The following is a 20410-nucleotide window of genomic DNA, read 5'->3' as shown; positions in this document are numbered from 1 at the left end:
TTACAAGTTCACACTCCCACCAGCAATGGAGGAGTGTTCCTTCTTCTCCACAACCTCTCCAGCATAGGTTGTCATTGGTATTTTTGATTTTAGCCATTCTGACAGGTGTGAGGTGGTATCTCAGAGTTGTTTTGAGTTGCATTTCTCTGATGGCCAAGGATTTTGAGCACTTTCTTAAGTGTCTTTCAGCCATTTCAGATTCCTCTGTTGAAAATCTCTGTTTAGTTCTGCACCCCACTTTTTAATTTCATTGTTTGGTGTTTTGGTGGCTAGCTTCTTGAGCTCCTTGTATATTTTGGAAATCAGTCCTCTGTCAGATGTGGGGCTGGTGAAGATCTTTTCCCATTCTGTGGGTGGTCGTTTTGTCTTACTGACTGTGTCCTTTGCCTTACAGAAGCTTCTCAGTTTCAGGAGGTCCCATTTATTAATTGCAGACCTCAGTGTCTGTGCTTCTGGCGTGATGTTCAGGAATCGTTCTCCTGTGCCAATTTGTTCAAGGGTTGTTCCCACTTTCTCTTCTAGAAGATTCAGTGTGGCTGGGTTTATGCTGAGATCTTTGATCCATTTGCACTTAAGTTTCGTGCATGGTGACAGGTATGGATCTATCTGCAATTTTCTGCATGTCCGAATCCAATTGTGCCAGCACCATTTGTTGAAGATGCTATCTTTTTTCCATTGTATCGATTTAGCACCTTTGTCAAAAATAAGGTGTTCGTAGGTGCGTGGGTTAATATCTGGGTCTTCAATTCGATTCCATTGGTCTATCTGTCTATTCTTGTGCCAATACCAAGCTGTTTTCAGAACTATGGCTCTATAGTAGAGCTTGAAGTCAGGGATGGTGATGCCTCCAGAAGATCTTTTATTGTAAAGAGTTGTTTTGGCTATCCTGGGTTTTTTATTTTTCCATATAAAGTTGAGTATTGTTCTTTCAATGTCTGTGAAAAACTGTGTTGGGATTTTGATGGGGATTGCGTTAAATCTGTAGATTGCTTTTGGTAGGATTGCCATTTTTACTATGTTAATTCTGCCTATCCAAGAGCACGGGAGATCTTTCCACTTTCTGGTATCTTCTTTAATTTCTTTCTTTAAAGTCTCAAAGTTCTTATTGTACAAGACTTTCACTTTTTTGGATAGTGTTACCCCCAGATATTTAATGTTGCTTGTGGATATTGTGAAAGGTGATGTTTCCATGATTTGTTTTTCATTGGATTTATCATCTGTATACAGTAGGGCTACAGATTTTTTTGAGTTAATTTTGTATCCTGCTACCTTGCTGAAGGTGTTTATCAGCTGTAGGAGTTTCCTGGTAGAGTTTTTTGGGTCACTTATGTAGACTATCATGTCATCTGCAAATAGTGAAAGTTTTACTTCGTCCTTTCCAATTTGTATCCCTTTGATCCCCTGTTCTTGTCTTATTGCTCTAGCTAGAACTTCAAGGACAATATTGAAGAGGTATGGAGAGAGTGGACTTCCTTGTCTTGTTCCTGATTTTAGAGGAAAAGCTTTGAGTTTCTCTCCATTTAGTTTGATGTTGGCTATTGGTTTGGTGTATATCGTGTTTATCATGTTTAGATATGTTCCTGTTATTCCTGTTCTCTCCAAGATCTTTATCATGAAGGGATGTTGGATTTTGTCAAAGGCCTTTTCAGCATCTAGTGAGATGATCATGTGGTTTTTCTTTTTCAGTTTGTTTATATGTGGATTACATTGATGGTTTTTCGTATATTGAACCATCCTTGCATCCCTGGGATGAAGCCCACTGGATCATGGTGGATGACTTTTTTGATATGTTCTTGGATTCGATTAGCCAATATTTTATTGAGTATTTTAGCATCAATGTTCATGAGGGATATTGGTCTGCAGTTCTCTTTCTTAGTCTTATCTTTGTGTGGCTTGGGTATCAAAGTGATTGTAGCCTCATAGAAAGAGTTTGGCAATATCCCATCTGCTTCTATTGTGCGGAACAGTTTGAGGAGTACTGGAATTAGCTCTTGTTTGAATTTCTGGTAGAATTCTGCAGTGAAGCCATCTGGTCCTGGCCTTTTTTTAGTTGGGAGGCTTTTGAAGACTGCTTCTATTTCATTAGGGGTTATGGGTCGATTTAAACTGTTTATCTGATCTTGATTTAATTTTGGTAAGTGATATTTATCCAGAAAGCTGTCCATTTCCATTAGATTTTCCAATTTTGTGGAGTACAGATTTTCAAAGTATGACCTAAAGTTTCTCTGGATTTCCACATTTCCGTTGTTATATATCCCTTTTTGTTTCTGATTTTGTTAATTAGTGTGCTCTCTCTCTGCCTTTTGGTTAGTTTGGCTAGAGGTTTGTCTATCTTGTTGATCTTCTCAAAGAACCAACTCTTTGTTTCATTGATTCTTTGTAATGTTTTCCTAGTTTCTACTTTATTGATTTCAGCTCTCAGGTTGATTATTTCCTGGCGTCTACTCCTCCTTGGTGAGTTTGCTTCTTTTTGCTCTAGTGCTTTCAGTTGTTCTGTCAGTTCTCTAATGTGACTTTTCTCTAGTTTCTTCATGTGGGCACTTAGAGCTATGAACTTTCCTCTTAGCACTGCTTTCAGAGTGTCCCATAAGTTTGGGTATGTTGTGTCTGCATTCTCATTAGATTATAGGAAGTCTTTAATTTGTTTTTTTTTTATTTCTTCCTCAACCCAGGAATGGTGCGATTGGGTGTTATTCATTTTCCAAAAGTTTGCAGGTTTTCTGCCATTTGTATTGTTGCTGAATTCTAGCTTTAATGCATGGTGGTCTGATAAGATACAGGGGGTTATTTCAATTCTTTTGTAACTGTGGAGGTTTGCTTTATTGCCTACTATGTGGTCAATTTTAGAGAAGGTGCCATGTGGTGCTGAGAAGAAGGTATATTCTTTTGAATTTGGATGGAATGCTCTATAGATATCCGTTAACCCCAGTTGGGCCATAACTTCTTTCAGGTCTTTTGTTTCTTTGTTAAGTTTTTGTCTGGTGGTCCTGTCTAGTGGCGTAAGGGGGCTGTTGAAGTCTCCTACTATAAGTGTGTGTGGTTTTATGTGTGGTTTGAGCTTTAGTAATGTTTCTTTCACAAATGTGGGTGCCTTCGTATTTGGAGCATAGATGTTCAGGATTGAGATTGCATCTTGATGAACTTTTCCTGTGATGAGTATGAAATGCCCTTCTTCATCTCTTTTGATTGATTTTCGTTTAAAGTCCATTTTGTTAGATATTAGGATTGCTACACCTGCTTGTTTCTTGAGGCCATTTGATTAGAAAATCTTTTCCCATCCTTTTACTCTGAGGTATCGCCTGTCTTTGAAGTTGAGGTGTGTTTCTTGTAAACAGCAGAAGGATGGATTCTGTCTTCGTATCCATTCTGTTAGCCTATATCTTTTTATGGGTAAGTTAAGACCATTGACATTTAGGGATATTAATGTCCATTGTTCATTGGTTTTTCTTTGTTTTGGATTTATTGTTGGTGGTATCATTGCGTGTGGATTTTGCCCTCCTGTTTCTTTTTGTGTTTGGTAAAATTAGATTATCTATTGCCAGTGTTTTTGTGAGTGTAGTTATGTTCCTTGGGTTGGAGTTTTCCTTCCAGAGCCTTCTGTAGTGCTGGATTTGTGGATATGTATTGTTTAAATCTGTTTTTGTCGTGGAATATCTTGTTTTCTCCATCTATAGTGATTGAAAGTTTTGCTGGGTACAGTAGTCTGGGTTGACATCCATGCTCCCTTAGTGCTTGTATGGTATCTATCCAAGACCTTCTGGCTTTCAGAGTTTCCATTGAGAAGTCGGGTGTGATTCTGATTGGTTTGCCTTTATATGTTACTTGGCCTTTTTCCTTTGCTGCTCTTAATATTTTCTCTTTATTCTGTAGATTTGGTGTTTTGATTATTATGTGTCGGGGGGACTTCTTTTTGTGGTCCAGTCTGTTTGGTGTCCTGTAAGCTTCTTGTACTTTCATAGGCATATCCTTCTGTAGGTTGGGGAAGTTTTCTTCTATGATTTTGTTGAATATGTTTTCTGTACCTTTGAGCAGTGTTTCTTCACCTTCTTCTACACTTATTATTCTTAGGTTTGGCCTTTCTATGGTGTCCCATATTTCCTGGATATTTTGTGTTAGGGCTTTGTTGGACTTGAGGTTCTCTTTGGTTGATGAATGTATATCCTCTAGCGAGTCTTCAGTAGCTGAGATTCTCTCTTCCATCTCTTGAATTCTGTTGGATATACTTACATCTTTAGTTCCTGATCGTTTATCCAGCCTTTCCATTTCCAGCATGGTCTCATTCTGTGTTTTCTTTATTGTGTCTATTTCAGCTTTCATGCTTTGAACTGTTTCAAGAGCTTCCTTTACTTGCTTGGATGTTTTTTCTTGGCTTTCTTTAGATTCTTTAAGAGATTTATTTATTTCTTGAAATTTTTGGTTTGTCTTTTCCTCCAATTCGTTTAATTTTTTGTTTGCTTTTTCTTCTATTTCTTTAAGGGATTTTCTTGTTTCCTCTTTAAAGGTCTCTATCAACTTGCTGAGATAATTTTTGAGGTCCATCTCATCTTCATGCTCTGTGTTGGGCTTTTCAGATCTTGCTGGAGTGGAGTCCCTAGATTCTGGTGGTGTCATATTGGTCTTTCTGTTGTTGAGTGAAATCTTATTCTGTCTTCTCCCCATATCTTCTTTTAGTGGGTGTAGGTGGGGTCTCTCTATCTCCTCTTGTGACCCAGTGGTGTGTGGGGGCCAGGAATTCAATGTCCACAACTCTGGATGATCTTGACACTCCTGGTAGTCTCCTCACTAGTTCCTAATTCCTCAGTCGTTCGGCGGAATGCAAGAGTGGGGTGCTAGCAGATTCGGGGCACAGGGAGCTCCTCCCTGCCTGGGCGTGTCTGGCCCAAGCCCGCAGGCACAGGCGGGGTGGGGGGAGTGGGGGTGGTCGGGGTGTATGCTGTTTTGGCCTGGTGTCTGGAGCGGGCAGAGGCTCACTCACCTAGTTCCTGGTCAGTCGGCGGCGGAATGCCTCCTTGGGCTTTTATATCCTCTTTGTTCAACTTTGGTTCACCTTAGTTGTTGTTGCAGGATATTTGGTTACAGTGTGAACCCCAAGATTGCTTTATTTAAATAAAATCGACCACAGGTCAAGAGGCAGAGCAAGCAACCCATTGACTGGAAGTAACCATAGAGTGATGGAAAGTCAGGTGGTTGGAGAGATAGAGGTGGGAGTAGAAGAGCGGAACATCTGGTTGGAGGAGTTTTGTTTCAGATAAGATAGGAGAAAACTCTGTTTCTGAGACAACGGTGGAGGAGGAATGTCAGTGTTTGCTTTCTCTGCCTCACTGAGCTAGCCGGTTTTCACCCCAGCATCTGGCTCCCAAGTCATTATTGGTAAAATAAATAGATAGATACTTAGTTAAAATAGCATTTGCCTGCCTATGTGGAGGCAGCTGAGGTGGAGGAGGTGAAACACAAAGACTACCCTGGGCCTTGGCCTCAGCAGTGAGGTAATACAGTCAGGAGCTGAGGCAGGTGAAGCTGCTGTGCCACAGATAAAAAATAAAAGCTGTCTAGAAGGTTATCCATTTCTTCTATATATTATTGATATATATGAGTGGTGCTCTGGCTTTCATTTGTATATAATATCCCTCATTGTTTGTAAGTCTGCTAATTTGGATGTTCTTGCTTTTGATAAATTTGAATAGGAGAGAGTGCATCACTCTTGTCTTTCAAAAGAACAGCTCTTTATTTCATTGCTCATTTCCATTGGCCTCTACAGTACTTCTGTCTTAGGGTTTTTCATTTCTTTCTTTCTTTTTTTTTCCTGTGAAGAGACACCATGACCATGGCAACTCTTACAAAGGAAGACAATTAACTGGAGCATTTTGCTTACAGTTTCAGAGGTTCAGTCCATTATCATCATAACAGGGAGCATGGCAGTGAGCAGGCAGACAATGGTGCTAGAGAAGTAGAAGAGAATACAGCATCTTATAAGTAACAGGAAGTTGAATGAGACACTGAGAAGTATCCTGAGTATAGGAAACCTCAAAGCCTTGCCCCCACAGTGACACACTTCCTCCAACTATGACATATACACTCCAACAAAGCCACACCTCCTAATAGTGCCACTTCCTATGGATTATGGGAGCCAATTACATTCAAACTACCACATTCCACTCCCTGGTCCCCTAAGCTTGTAACAATATCAATGCAGAATACATTTAGTCCAACTTCAGATGTCCCAATAGTCTATCACAGTCTCAGCAATGTTTTAAAGTCCAAAGTTCATAGTCTTTTCTGAGATTCATGCAATCTCTTCCTGAATAACCTATACAAATCAAAATCAAAAAGCAGATCACATACTTCCAACATATAATGGCACAGAATGTACATTATTCTTCCAAAACACAAGGAGGGGAGAATAGTGAGGAAATACTGGGCCAAAGCAAGACCAAAAGCCAACTGGACCAACTACAAACTGTGTATATCCATGTCTGATGACAAAATGTTCTTCACATCTCCAATGCCATTCAGCTTTGTTGATTGCAGCACACTTTTTTTTTTTCTCTTGGGCTGATTCTACTTCAAGTTATCAGCTCTTCTCGGCAGGTATCCCATGATTCTGGCATCTCTAACATCTTGGGTTCTCCAAGGCAATCCAAGCTTTAATTTCACAGTTTCAAGCAATGGTATGTCTACTGAGCCTCTATTCAGGGACACCCCTGACACATGCCTTGCCTCAGTGGCTTTCCTTAGTCTTGGGGACAATTTCTACAGCCTGGCTGGACAGTGATGGCACATGCCTTTAATTACAGCATTTGGAAGGCAGTGGCAGGTGGATTTCAATGAGTTTAAGGCCAGCCCAGTCTACAAAGCAAGTTCTAGGACTGTCCACAACATGTTTCTTCTATCCTTAACTCTAAAGCCAGAACCATGTGGCTGAAGCTACAAAGTTCTGCTGCTGATGGGGCTAGGACATGGCCACCTCAATCAATTACATCTTCATCAACCTTCTGGTTTTGATAATTACTTTCACTACCTAAGCTTGGCTGTCCATGAACTTTCTCTATACACCAGGCTGGCCTCAAACTCAGAGATCTACCAGCCTCTTCCTTACAAGTGCTGGGATTAAACACATGCATCACCATACCTGGATCTAAGATTTTCTATAATTCCCTTTCACAAGTTGGAAACTTAAGTGGGTGGGATCTTGACCTGAAGTCACTACTCCTTTCATGCCATTCCATAATCTGTTTATCTCCTTGAGCACAGAATTTATCCCCATTCTAGTTTCTGGTGCTCTTTTTCTCCTTGACTATTTTTTCTTGCTTAGCTTGTTCCTTTTCATTATAAATCTTCATCAGAGTTAGCACTAATAACCACACAACAGAGTCTATACTAAGCTGTTTTGAGATTTCCTCTGCCAATGGAATTAATCCAAAACTCTTCACTTTAGCTTCAAGCAGAATATTTGGGCAAAAAGCAGACGCTTTCTTCACCAAAATTTCACAAGACCAGTCTCTAGGTCAAATATCCACGTTCTTCTCTTCTGAAAATTCTTAATCCCCACAGTTCATCAAATCACATTAAGCACCACTGTCTTCCATGCTCCTACTAATATGGCTCATTAAGCATGGCTTAAAGCATTCTACTGCTTTCCTAACCCAAGCTCCCAAACTCGGTATTAGCTCAAACAAAAACATGGTCAGGCCTATCACAGCAATACCACATTCCTGGTACTAACTTCTGTCTTAGGGTTTTTATTGATGTGAAGAGACACCATTCCCATGGCAACTGTTATAATTTAAAAAAGAAATGTCAGGAAGGAGTCACACCATACAACAGGGCTCACTTGAGAGGTTTATTGAAAGAGGAGAGAAAAGGAGCAGAGAAGGGGTCAGAGGGGGGGCATAGACTAGTCCCTGGGGACAAGATAGCCAGGGAGGGAGGGAGGGAGGGAGGGAGAGAGGGAGGGAGAGAAAGAGAGAGGGAGAGAGAGAGAAGGAGAGACAGAGAGAGAACAGAGAGAGAGAGAGAGGAGACACAGAGAGAGAGAGAGAGAGAGAGAGAGGGGGGGGGGGAAGTGGGCAAGGCCCACCTTTTAAAAGGGAATGTAATACTCTTAGTAGCTGCAGCTAAGGACATATTCTGTCAGGACCCCAAGGGCAGGCCAGTACAGATGCCTAAATTCTAACATCCCTGCTTTTGTTTATTATAAAAAGGTGAGGAGTTAGAAGGGGGTAGCAGGTGAGGCAGGAATGACTACTTCCTGCTCACTTGGGGGGGGGGCTTGTTCATCTTTGGGTGACCTGAGAAAGCTGGGGTGCTGGCCATGTTCTGGAGTAGTTGGCTGTTTCACTTCACTGGAGGGGCTCACCAATCATGCCAGTGTTGGATGGAGGGACCCAGCAAGCCAGATAATCAAGACTGTCATATGTGAACCCAGTTCCAGAGTCCTGGCATGCTTCATACTGCTGGCAGGCAGAGGAAATGCCAAGAGAGCCTTTCCCACTCAGGGAACCAATGTTATAATTTAAAAAAGAAATGGGGTGGGGGAAATAGTCACACCATACAACAGGGTTCACATGAGAGGTTTATTGGAAGAAGAAAGGGAAAGAACAGAGAATGAGGCAGAGACGGGGACAGAGACCAGTTCCTGAGGATAAGAGTGGCAGAAGAGAAAGAAAGAAAGAAGCAGAGAGAGAGAGAGAGGAAGAGAAAGAGATGGGAGGAGGGCAAAGCCCACCCTTTAAAAGGGAATGTAGTGAATGCAGACAGGAAGTGCTCTTAGTGACTGCAGCTGAGGACATATCCTGTCAGGACCCCAAGGATAGACTAGACTAGTACAGATGCCTAAATTCTAACAGCAACTTTTATAAAACATTTAACTGGGATGCATGGCTTATGTTTTCAGAGGTTTAGTTGTAGCCTGGCCAGTCTCGGCTCCAAGCCACGACAGCCATTGTTAGACCCCCGAAAACTCAAGTATTCGGGGTCCCAGGCCACGACTTCGGTCACCCCAATCACCAGGTGGATTCGAGAGCTTGATGCAAACTGCACAAGGCTTTATTGTAATTTAACGAGTTAACCCCATGTTAGCTCGGGTCTTTCACCCATCCGCCATGGCGGGTGGCTCGCAAAAGACAGCTCCTAGGGTCTCCCAAGAGACCTTATAGGACAGCGTAAGGGGAGTGTCTAGGGGTACGCACAGGCTCACTATTGGTGTGCCTCCAGCCTTGGAGGGCTTGCCCTGTGTTGATTGGTCAACTGGTTGTTATGGCCCATAGGCCCTCCCAGGGTGGTTGCTATACTTTGTGCGTCATTGCTGTGCGCTTGTCTGTAAAGCACACCCAGGGTCATAAAGCATAGCACCACCAGCTAACTTCTGATTGGTTCCTTGTCATGAGGCAGGCATCTGACTTTCTAGTGTCTAGGACAAGGTCATAGAAGCACGTGTTCGGCCGTTATGGCTGCCAAAAGGGAAGCTGGTCCCTTCACCATGAGGTTCGGCCTGAGTGGGGGAGCGATCCAGCAGAGAGGAGTCAACAGAATGACAGAAATGTCCTCCTCGTAGCCATAGAAGCATGGTTAACAAACAGCCAAGAAGATGCTAAATAAACAAGAGACTCTAGTTTTACAGCATGGAACTGAGAGCTCTCTAAAGATGACAAGATGCCTGTGTTTGGTCTTTATCACCATTCGGTTGCTAGGAGTTTCCAAACCCACGCACCCCCACTCAGGCTGAACCTCATGGCTGTCGTGGCTTGGAGCCAAGACCGGCCAGACTACGACAAAATGGCACCCGAACGTGGGGCCTGAGAACAGGGGAAGAAGCCATGGACACCACGAAGAAATGGACACCAAAGAAACAATAGGAAAGGCAGAGGTGTGGACACTTTGAAGAGATAGTCATCATGGTTGAACGGGTTGGAGAAGAAGTGCGCACAGGAAAAAGAAGAAAGAAGTGGTCAAGTGTAGTGAGTGAACAGCGTTAAGTCAGGAATAAAACTGTATATAACTGTAGAAATAGGAAACAGATATTTGTAATATAAAGTAGGAAGATGTCAGCCAGCAGCTGACAAAAATGGATAAAGTGGGTTATTTAACCTTTAAAGTAAGAGAAAGTGTGCAAAGTAAATGTGAGACTGAAATGTCAGTCAGACGATAAAGTAATAAAATGTAATGCGTTAAACTCCGGAGTGAAAAATGCAGGTAATTGTAAATATGAAACAGGAAATTAGGTAGATGGTAAAGAGAAGTAAGTTAGCCTTGAAAATAAAAATGTATATAGTTAGAGAAATCAGGCAGATAATTGTTAGTCAGATGATTGTATGTTTATTTACTTGGGTATAGTTTAATAAATAGGAGAGCTGAAACAAAACAAAAGCAAATACAGGAGATTTTAGAGTTTAAGAGTTTTAAAAGGATCCTTCCTGCTTGCAAAAGCCACTGACGTGATGCAGCTTTTTGAGTTGCGCAGGGGCTTGGGAAGACATAGGTTCGGCCTCGCATACAAGCAGGCCCTTGGGAGATCTAGGAATGTAATGGAGAACAGAAAGCTCCACGCCTACTTAGGGGCGACTGGATGGTAAAGAACATACAGGACAAATGATTGGGATGAGTAGGAAGAGAGAGTTAATAAGTACTAAGATGGAGAAGTCTTCATCTCCTTCCTTCATTTTAACTGGGAATACAGAAAGGCAAATACCCAGTGGTAAAATTCAATAGAAGCTAAGAGGCTTAAAAGATTTAGCTAAATCGCTCTCGAAGGAGATGGGAAATTTACAGGTTTCCTCAGATCAGAGAGAGAGAGAGAGAGAGAGAGAGAGAGAGAGAGAGAGAGAGAGAGAGAGCGGCTCAGGGGAATATAAACAAGATGCATGCACCGATACCATTCAAACAGCTCAAGGAACTAAAAATGGCTCGTGTCCAGTATGGACCAACAGCAATTTTACCCAGAGGCTGATAGGGATATTGCTGTAGAAGCCTCACCTCTAGGAAATTGAAAGCGGGTAACCACAGCCTGCCGGTCAGGAGGATATTTGTTATAGAGAGCAGGCAGGGACCTAGGGAGTTAGTTCAGAATTAGTTTTGAAGGGACCAGCTCCCCATTTCAGCAGCCTTAACAGCCTAAAATGTGCTTGCCTGACCTTGCCTTGGTCACTAGGAGGTCAGATGCCTGCCTTGTGACAAGGAACTAATCAGAAGTTAGCAGGTGGCGCTATGCTTTACGGCTCTAGGTGTGCTTTACAGACAAGTGCACAGCAATGACGAACAGAGCATAGAAATCACCCTGGGAGGGCCTATGTGCCATAACAACCAGTTGGCCAATCAATACAGGGCAAGCCTGTATGCACACCAATCCTGACCCTGTGTGTACCCCTAGACACTCCCCTTATTCTGCCCTGTAAGATCTCTATGCATTGGCTTCTCGCCGTCTTTCCTAGCCATCTGCCATGGTGGATGTATGAAAGGCCCAAGCTAACATGGGGTTAACTCGTTAAACAACTACAAAAAAGCCTCGTGCTGTTTGCATCAAGTTTTCATCTCCACCTGGTGATTGGGGTGGCCGAGGTCCTGGCCCGAGATCCTGGGGGCCTGAACCTCCAGGGGGTCTTTCATTTGGGGGCTCGTCTGGGATTTGTGACCACCCCTCCCTTGAGTGGAGTCAATCTTGGAGGTAAGCAGGTACCTTTACCCTATTCTGTCATGTCTACTGTCTGCTGGCTCTGTCTCTGTCTATTCGGTTTCTGTAAAGCCTAGAGGGTTGGAACAGGCTGTGTGACTGGCCAGTTGAGCAGGTTTGTTATCTGTGTTATCTGATCTGTTGCAATCCACACCTTGCCTGCCTGCTTTTTGGTGCTGTGTCAGTTTTGTGTTTTCAGGTCTGCTGTTTTTGTTGGTTGTGTAAATGTAAAGGTCCTATGTTGGGGTCGCTAGCGAAATCTGTAAGTAGGCCTACAAGAATTAAGAGGAGGGAATTGAGGAGATGCCCCAATTCCTTGTTTAGGGCAGAGATTCTGGCGGCAGCCTTCTGCAATCTGTAGGAAGGGGACTTGGTGGGACCAAGATGTCTACTCCATCTGTAGGGGGTGAGGGGGACCAAAGTCACCCAATCTGTAGGAGGGGGACTTGGTGGGACCAAGTTGCCTTCTCCATCTGTAAGGGGACCCAAGTGGGTCGCCCAGTCTGTAGGAGGGTGACCAAGTTGCCTGCTTTATCTGTAAGGGGACCCAGGCAGGTCGCCAATCTGTAGGGGAGATTTGGTTGTGTACCAAGTTGTTTTCCATGGGGCTAGCCATCTGAAATTGTGAATAGGATCCTAGTCTGTGTTACTGTGCTGTCTGTTCAAGTTTCACATTTGTGCTGTGTGTTAATCATCTCTCTCTGTCCTTAATGCCTACGCACGTGGCATGTGTGGGTCAGGGGTCTTTGCTTGCTGCCCCCTGCCTGGTGATTGGGGTGGGCACAGTCCTGGACTGAGATCCTGGGGGCCTGAGCCTCCAGGGGTCTTTCAGTTTCTAGGTCTGTGTGGACATTATACAAAAAAATTAGAGACACAAGTGTTGAAACTTTGATTGTGAAACAGCTAGCTTCTGAGAATGCTGGTACTGCATGCCAGGCCACACTAAGGCCTCACAGGAAGAGGACTGATGTAGGCGAGTTCATTAAGAATTTTTTTTCAGATATGGACCTAGCTTACACTCAGGGATTAGTGATGGTGGCTGCCTTACAGGAACTTCAGTTAATAATATGTTATTCCTACAGAGAAAGTAAGGAACAGGGAGGAAGAAATGCACAGAGCCTTCTAGAGGTTGCTTTGGACATAATCAGGAAAGGCACCAGGTCAGACAGTCCCAACAAAAGAGAAAATAGGGGATCAGGCTTGTGCCCAAAATACAGCCACAGATTTTCCAGTGGCTTGGAGGGCAAAAGTCCAGTTAAGGCCAAGGTCAATTCTGGCAGCGACCGCAGTCTGCCATCACTCAGCCGGTGGCTTGGTGCCACCTAGTGCCAGTGACTGTGGCGGGCTGGACAAAATGGCTGACAGGGCCGCAGACAGCCTGAAGTTCCTTGGGGTAACTTGTAGCCTTGGGAACTGCCGCCATGGCTGATGGCTAGTCATATGTATATAAATGTTATTGATATAGTCAGACAGAAACTGTTTTGAGACTTATGGAGAAGAAAGGGCAACACTTAAGCTTAAATCTGTTCAAATTTTGGATTCTCATATTTCAAGGATTGACCATAGCTATTATGTTAGGAGAAATTTCAATTAGGGATTTTTGTTTTCAACAAACTGATCATAACCTAGGCAAAAGAAGAAATGTGAGATGTATGCAAGTTAGGAATGAATGGTGTGGCCACACCTGGGTGCGTGATATGAATATGAATTTATGAATGCAGATGAATGGAAATGCCTAAATTGCCTTGGATATGATTAGAGAGATGCTTGAATTGCCTTGGATATAGTTAAAACTACCAAAATCACTTTAAATATAGTCATAAAGAGCATCTATAGTCATAAAGAGCATCCAGTCAGTCAATGTCTCAACAGGAAAAATTTATGATTTGAGTCCTAGGAGATAGTCAACAAAAAAGATACCAGAAGCCTATAGCATTAGTTTAGGGGCATGAGGAATCTATGGATGATTCTGCAAAATTTAGCAGAGGAGAGGATACAGACCTTCCTAAATTTTTATGGTTATAAAAGAAAAATCTAGAAAATAAAAGTTGAAACATGATTTTAAAAAGGGTTTGTGAAAAGAAGCCTCAGGAGAGAGCCATCCTGTTAGATTCACAGCTTGAATGTGTCTTTGTAAATGTAAATTAGGCTAGGTCAGCTAAGATGCAAATGAGGTCTTATCAGCTTGTCAGCTTTGAAGGTTAGATCAGAAAAAGCAACTCAGAAACTTTAAATAAATCTCAAAAATTGTTTGGGACATATGTTATATTCTAGAGGAATTAAGACTTAGTAGATAACTATTAGAAAGGATAGTTTACAATTTTTGTTAGAAGTTGTTAAATATTCAATGGTTGAGTCCCTTTTCGGGGGCATCTAATGATGATTTAAATCCTTTAAATAAGAAAAAATCCTTTAAATAAGATTCTATAAGGAGGTAGTGATCCAAATGTACACACACATCTAACTAAGAAGGTGGACAAGTCTTTCTATAATTAGAGGAGTTCATTCAGCATCATCAGATACATTATATTGAGTATACAAAACCATGGGAAGCTTATGTGCTCCCTACAAAGCATAGCCCGACTTCTGTTTTGTGGCAGAAGGACCCATTATTATGGTTACACCTACCTGTCTCACCAGCCTAAGTATTAAACCCTTATTTTAAAACAGTAGCCTGCATGGTATAGTGACCTGTCCCGAGGGTCAGTCGGGTCAGTCATTCAGGGTTCCGAAGGGGGGCTGCCTGAAAGAGTCATGGGCGAGAGAAGGAAGGAGACCAAGTGCGCAAAAGAAAAAGGACCAGAGTCCGTCTATGCAATGTCAAGGTCTCCATTTATTGGGGCTCAGTGTGGGTTTATATAGCCATGCACCAAGGAAATTGGGTAAGCGGGGGAATAACAGGAAGGAACATCTGGTGTATGCTGGGGCAGGAGCATTCTTCTTATCAGCCAGAACATCTTGTGGTCTTCCCCAGAACAGCACAGCGAATGGGAAAGCCCCAGGCCCTTTCTCGGAACAGAACCAATTAGCAGTTCTGTATGGTCGAACCGTCTAACTACAGGTTATATGAGGCTCACAGAGTCGGCTTTAATCCGAAAACTTAAAGGTCATAAAAGGACTTACAAAGATGGGCTTTAAAACCCATAGTTTAGGGCCCATGGCCCTTAACAGTATAGAAATGCCATATAGAGTCTAGGAAGTATTTTGGCAAAGAACCGAATATAATACATGTCCCTTACACCAAGCAACAGGTTAATTGGTTGTTCCAGAACAGTGATTCGAGGGCAATTACCTTTGCTCAGTTTTCAGGGAGAATTGATAATTAGTTTCCAGCTCATGGACTGTTGCAATTTACGCTAATGCATCCTTTTATATTTCCAAAAATTGTAAGAAGCAATTGTTATGTTTTTATTTAAAAAGAGGAAAAGAGAAAGCTGAGACATGAGACATGTTAGCTAGTTTATTATACGGGCCCGGCAGAGTAGGGAGACAAAGAGAGAAGAGGAACAGAGGTAATGGCTGACCGCCATGGCTGGTTGCCATAGTGTTGAGGGCCAAAGAGAATCTCGAGCAAGATCTTGCACAGCCACCTGCTCTGACCTGTTCTAACCACAAGATGTTCTCTTTAGATAAGTTGCTCAAAACATTCTCGGAATCGGCTGCAGTTGGTCGGTTGCAGGGACATGGGCCAAGGCCAACCTTATCTTCACTTCCTCTAAAAATTTTCCATTCCTCCTACCCTCCTACCCCGCCCCGAGCAAAATCCCCTACATATAAGCAAGCTTTACCCTTCAATAAACGAGACCTTGACGCGACTCAGATTGACTCTGTCTTTCTTTATGCGCTTGGTCTCCTACCCTTCTCGCCCCCATTGACTCCTAGGCGATACCTCCTCATGACCCACCAATTACCTGGCCTGCTGGACGGGTCAAGTGGCGCCCAACGTGGGGCTCCAGGCACGGTGGTCGCCGGACAGCACCAAAAGAAGAGGAGGCTAGCCGACCCAAGGTAGAGACGCCCTGCATCACTCGTGCACTGCCGCGTCTTGAGGTAAGTACTGCTGTCTGATTATAGTCATGGGCAAGATGGTCTCTAAAGAGGCCCTCTTTATTAAAGAGATAAAGATTACTTTACCGGAGAGGGGGATAAGAGTTAAAAAGAAAGACTTATTAAAATTCTTCTGTTTTGTGGAGGAAAAATGTCCCTGGTTAGTCATTCATGGACCAGGTATTCACCCACTAAGTTGGAATAAAGTGGGGAAAGACATTAACGGCCTCCTCAAGAAGGGAGAAGAGATACCAGAATCATTTTTCAGTTTTTATGGGGTTATTAGAGACATTCTTAAGGACTCTGAAAAGGAGGGAAAGGTTTCTCATTTATTGGCCCTGGCAGAGGATTTCTTGACTGAACTGTCTGAGAATTACGAGGAAGTAAAAATTCATAATAAGACGGAGGACAAGGGCGCCCGCCCGGAGTCACGTACTCCCTCCTTTATAGATGAAGAAATTTCAGAAAACAATTTAGACCCCCCCCCCGCTGATAACCCCCCCTATAAAGACAAAATTGTTGTACCCTGATATTCATAAAGATAGAATAGAAGGTTGGCTGGACCCCGCAGAAAAGGCCGATCTAGCGGAAGAGGCTGCTAAATATGAAAGTGAAAGTTATGATACCCCGTTCGTGGCTCCTGCCGAACAGGTTCCCAAAAGAAATAGGATTAAGAGACTCAACTGGCACCAGCCGCCCCCATATGTCCCTCCCGAGATCCCCACGGCCCCTCCCTTTGCCGCTCACCCTGGGGCCCAGGCATTGTCCCCTCCCTTTGTGGAGAATCTTCTTGCCACTAAACACTCCCTGTCCGCCCAGATTTCGCATTTAAAAGATGTAATCACCCTTCAAAAGGAGTTAAAAGACCTTTCTGACCAAGTTCAAACATTGCGAGCTGACTTGATGGATCCCCGTCAGTAACCCGCCACTCAGAGAAAAATTTAAAAAACCCCGCACCGGTAAAGAGGCGGTGACCTATCTCCTTCTCTTTCCCTGTCATAACTAGATCTGGGGGCCAAAGACAGGATCACACTGGTCAGGCTGATTCGTCTGCTCCAGATACCTGACGATGAGAGCCCACCTGGGTCTGATGAGGAAATTGAAGAAACAGAACAGAACATGCCTGAGGCTTCAGGGTCACGCATATTCAAGACCCTTAGGATAACTCCTGAGGAAGGAACAGTTATCCTAGAGACCGGGGTCTATGCCCCCCCCATGGGTATGTTTTTTATGATCATTGGATGCGCATCGAGCTCATTACGAGGGCTCTCTATACTCCCTACCCTAGTGGATGGTGACTATCAAGGGGAGATAAAAATTTTAGCCTCTGCTTCAGACGGACCCATTATCATCGCACAGGCCCTCCCTCTCCCCATAATGGGAGACTTTCCATCCAAGGATCGGCCTCTCGGACAGTCCTGTCCCGGCTCTTCTGATATATATTGGATACAGCAATTAACTGAAAAAAGGCCCACCTTATGGCTATGGCTGGATGGGAAGCCTTTCCTTGGCCTATTGGACACAGGGGCAGATGCCACAGTCCTATCCAGGGCACACTGGCCCCAAAATTGGCCATTAGATGTGACTGCCATTCATTTAAAGGGAATAGAACAGACTCAAAATACTCTCCAGATTTCCAAACTATTACAATGGAAGGACGAGGAAGGCAATACCGGAACAGTAAAGCCTTTCGTGGTGGATGGCCTCCCGGTCAATCTCTGGGGGCGAGACATAATGACTCAGATGGGAATCATCATGATGAGCCCCAATGATACAGTCACCAGAATGATGTTAAAGACAGGGTTTCTGCCGGGAAAGGGCCTGGGAAAGGAGGAACAAGGACAAACGCAGCCCATCTTAACTAAACAGAAATTAGATAGAAAAGGATTGGGCGCAGGCCCCAATCACCTTTTTTCCTGAGGACCACTGCCCCTCCTGCACTCCACGCTAAGATTACCTGGAAATCAGATGATCCAGTGTGGATAGACCAGTGGTCCTTATCGGGGGAGAAAGTCCAGGCAGCCCTCCTGTTGGTGCAGGAACAGATAGACCAGGGGCACCTTGAGCCGTCCACCTCCCCCTGGAATACGCCTCCCCCTGGAATATTTGTAATTAAAAAGAAATCAGGAAAATGGAGGCTCCTTCAAGACCTTAGAGAGGTTAATAAGACCATGATGCCTATGGGAGCCCTACAACCAGGAATGCCCACACCTGTGGCTATCCCTAGAGAATATGCCAAGGTTACTATAGATATTAAAGACTGCTTTTTCTCTATTCCCCTTCATAAAGATGATTGCAAGAGATTTGCCTTCTCTATTCCTATTGTTAATCAGGTAGGCCCCAATCCCAGATTTCAATGGAGAGTTTTGCCCCAAGGTATGGCTAATTCACCCACCCTCTGCCAAAAGTATGTTGCTCAGACAATTGACCCTTTCAGAATTAGGTTTCCTGGGGCCTATATAATTCATTATATGGATGATATTTTGATAGCTGCCAAAGCCATTGAAGAAACACATATGATAGCCATGCTTATGGTTCAGGCCTTACAGGAGAGAGGGTTTTGTATTGCCCCTGATAAGATTCAAACAAGATTCCCCTTTTTGTTTTGGGGGTTTGAGCTTTGCCCAGAACTTCTTTACACACAAAAACTTCAACTAAAAAGAGGCTCATTGCGCACCCTCAATGACTTCCAAAAACTTTTGGGAGACATTCCAATGGCTGCGCCCTTACTTTAACTAAAGGAGACATTCGCCCTCTTGAAGATGTATTAAAGGGGGACGCCGACCCCCTCTCCCCTAGAGTACTTACCCCAGAGGCATTACAAGCCCTTGAGAAGGTGGAGGCCGCCATTATGTCCCAACATATTGGATATTTTTCTTCCACGCAGCCCCTACATTTAATAGTGTTCTCCACAGAGTTGTCTCCCACAGCCTTGCTCTGGCAAGACCCTGTTCCCCTGCTCTGGATACATCTCCCTGTTGCTAAGAGAAAGGTGCTCCCTACCTATCTCCTTTTGGTTTGTCAATTGATAATATTAGGATTAAAAACTTCTACCAGATATTTTGGAAAAGAACCTGAAACGGTTGTACAGCCTTATGATAAAAACAATTTAGACTGGCTGGCCTGCCATCACCCCGACTGGGCCATCCTCGCTTGCTCCTATATGGGGAAAATTGATACCCAGCTACCAAGCAATAAATTGCTCCAATTTTTTTCATGCACCCCCTTTGTTTTCCTCCGAAACACAAAACTGGAACCTATCCCAGGTGCCCAGACGGTCTTCATAGATGGCTCGAAAAATGGACGAGCTGCCTATGTTTTCGAGGTACTGAAGTTGTCCTTAGTACACCCTTTACCTCAGCACAATTGGTTGAGCTTTATACCGCTTTGATGGTACGGAAGAAATTTGCCCATTGTCCACTCAACTTATATTCTGACAGCTGCTATGTGGTAGGGGCCTTACAAATATTAGAAATGGTACCTACAATTCAGCCTCAAACCTCTACCTTTAAGATGTTTTCAGAAATACAAAAGTTAATACGCCAGAGGGCTTTTTCCTTTTTTATTGGCCATATTCGTGCCCATACGGGTTTACCTGGACCACTAACATTGGGAAATGAACTAGCAGATGCCGCTACCCGAGCCCCACAAGTTCTGTTCTCTGAACAGAATGGGGTGGCAGCCGCACAGGAGGCCCATCGACTCCATCATCTCAATGCCCAGACTTTAAGACAAAAGTTTTCCATCACCAGGGATCAGGCCAGAGAAATTGTTAAATCCTGCAAAAATTGCCTGATATATTTACCATAACCTCATATAGGGGTAAATCCCAGAGGTCTAATTCCTGGTCAACTTTGGCAAATGGATGTTACACATGTCCCTGCTTTTGGTCAGCTCAAATTTGTTCATGTCACTATCAATACTTATAGTGGGTTCATTTCTGCCTCTGCCCATACTGGAGAGGCTGCCAAAGATGTTATAAGCCATTTGTTACATATGTTTGCCATATTAGGACAGCCTGTTTCTATAAAAACAGATAATGGCCCGGGATATACCAGCACAAAGTTCAAACAGTTCTGTTTACAATTGGGAATTAAATATGTTACCGGGATTCCTTACAATCCCCAAGGGCAAGGCATTGTGGAACAGGCCCATCGAACCTTAAAAAACACCATTAATAAGCTAAAGTCACAAGAAACTTTGTTTCCCCATAAAGGCAATCAAAAACTTATTCTTGCTCATGCCCTTTTTGTTTTAAATTTTTTAACCCTTGACGAGCAGGGAAGATCTGCAGCGGATAGGCATTGGCACCCAGAGACTCGTCAGGGATATGCAAAAGCTCTATGGAAAGATCCCATTACAGGAGTCTGGAATGGACCCGACCCCGTTTTAATTTGGGGTAAAGGCTCAGCTTGCATTTATAATTCTAAAGAAAATGGAGCCCGCTGGCTACCGACAAGATTAGTTAAACCCTTTTCTGCACATGACACTTGATATAAAGGGAGTCCAGGGGCCTCCCTGAGACAAATTCCTTTTCTTTTACAGATGCCAACTCAAGAAAAGGAAAATAGGTGGCGGGGGATTATGTTCCAGATTCTCTGCTCCATGCTCAGGACCGCTGCCGCCGCTGGAAGCCAGCCGCACACACCTACCCTCCAGAAATGGGTCATCATTAACCTCTCTACCAGGGGTGTTGCC

Source organism: Cricetulus griseus, chromosome 5 (assembly GCF_003668045.3).
Source record: "Cricetulus griseus strain 17A/GY chromosome 5, alternate assembly CriGri-PICRH-1.0, whole genome shotgun sequence".
NCBI classification, from domain to species: Eukaryota; Metazoa; Chordata; class Mammalia; order Rodentia; family Cricetidae; genus Cricetulus; species Cricetulus griseus.
This window is presented reverse-complemented; position numbering follows the sequence as displayed.